The sequence below is a fragment of the Cibotium barometz genome, chromosome 43, assembly GCF_041138505.1.
Source record: "Cibotium barometz isolate CiBa-2024 chromosome 43, ASM4113850v1, whole genome shotgun sequence".
In the NCBI taxonomy this organism is placed as follows: domain Eukaryota; kingdom Viridiplantae; phylum Streptophyta; class Polypodiopsida; order Cyatheales; family Cibotiaceae; genus Cibotium; species Cibotium barometz.
Window position 1 is genome coordinate 19,783,348 of NC_141088.1, and position 1,477 is coordinate 19,784,824.

Genomic DNA, 1,477 nt, shown 5'->3' on the forward strand with positions numbered 1-1,477 from the left:
GTAGAAGAGTGAAAGTATCCTAATGACCCTAAGATTTCATGGGGGATTGATGGCATTTGTGTTCAAACTTAGATCACGGGTTTTTCATCTTATGGCAGCGCTGCCGTAAGATGCTGACCGGAGAACCGAGCCGAACTCCAGTTGCTTTCAGATAGCGTTCACCCGTCCTTGTGGCGTGGCAGATAGTAGAATCTTTGAACTCGGGCGCCGTTCATAAATTGCAGCGACGAGTGCCTTCTTTTCAATATGTACTCTTTGCTAGTCTCTCAGTCATGGCAGTTAGCTACTTGCTTCTGGCCGCGCTGATGCTGTTGGCCTCCTCTGCGCCGCCGCTGCTCATAGTCGAGGTGAGTGCCGCCGATGAAGACCCTCTGCAGGACTTCTGCGTGGCGGACGGCGGCCCACTCACCCTCAACGGGCTGACCTGCAAGCCGTCCAACCGCGTGCAGCCCTCGGACTTCACGTCAACGCTGCTTCGTAACGCGGCACCCCTGGTCAAAGGACTGGGCTCCGCCGTTAACCTGGCCTTCGCGACCAACTTCCCGGGCCTCAACACGCAGGGCCTGTCCATCGCGCGCATCGACTTTCAGCCCAAGGGCCTTAACCCTCCCCACGTGCATCCCCGCGCCACCGAGGTGCTCTTCCTGGCCCAGGGCATGCTCCAGGTGGGTTTCGTCTCCACCAACAACTCCCTCTTCCAGCAGAACCTCTCCCCAGGCGATCTCTTCGTCTTCCCCCGTGGCCTAGTGCACTTCCAGCTCAACCCCGACATGCACCAGCCCGCCCTGGCCATCTCCGCCCTTAACAGCCAGAACCCGGGCACCTCGCAGCTCGCCGCCGCCCTCTTCGCGGCCAATCCGCCCCTCCCCGACCAGGTGCTCGAAACGGCCTTCGGCATCGAGAAGAAAGAGGTGGACCTCCTCACTGCTAGCGTCAGGACCACCCTCTCCTAGCTGTGACAAGGAACAATGCCTTACTATATAATATCATCTTCTAAATAATTTCATCTTCTAAATAATATCATCGATGTTTCCGAACTAGTGGAGTTGCCGAATTAACTTGCCAATGTAAGCTCTTGAGTAAGTTCATTTATCATAATTTTAATCCAAGGAGTATCTAAAATGAGTGTGTTTAGAAACTTCAAGATACAGTACGAAGCAAAATCGCAGTCTTATGGTATGCATCGATTGATTCTAAAATACATACTTAACTATCATATATATCTGTCTCTTGTTTTGAAAATAGGGATCATGTTGATTCAAATTTGAAGTTTCCAGGAAGTTTTGATATAGGTGAAGAAGATGCACAAATGGGGAACAAAATGGAGACTAATGTTAGTCCACTGGCTATTTTAATTTAAAAGGGCCTTCAAACAGCGTTGGGCTATTTTATAGGGATAGAAAATCCAAATTTGCTATCTTGTATTTGTTACTGAGGTAAATTTGCCAATATTACACTACATGTCAGCACATTACAC

At 50.2% G+C, this 1,477-nt stretch overlaps 1 pseudogene across 1 annotated transcript; it reads left to right on the plus strand.

Moving 5' to 3' along the window:
- Positions 1–266: 266 nt before the first annotated feature.
- On the plus strand, positions 267–1,040 carry LOC147613657 (germin-like protein 8-2 pseudogene; annotated as a pseudogene). The gene has a single exon (XR_015263252.1). The product of XR_015263252.1 is annotated as a germin-like protein 8-2 pseudogene (transcript).
- The last annotated feature ends 437 nt before the right edge of the window (positions 1,041–1,477 follow it).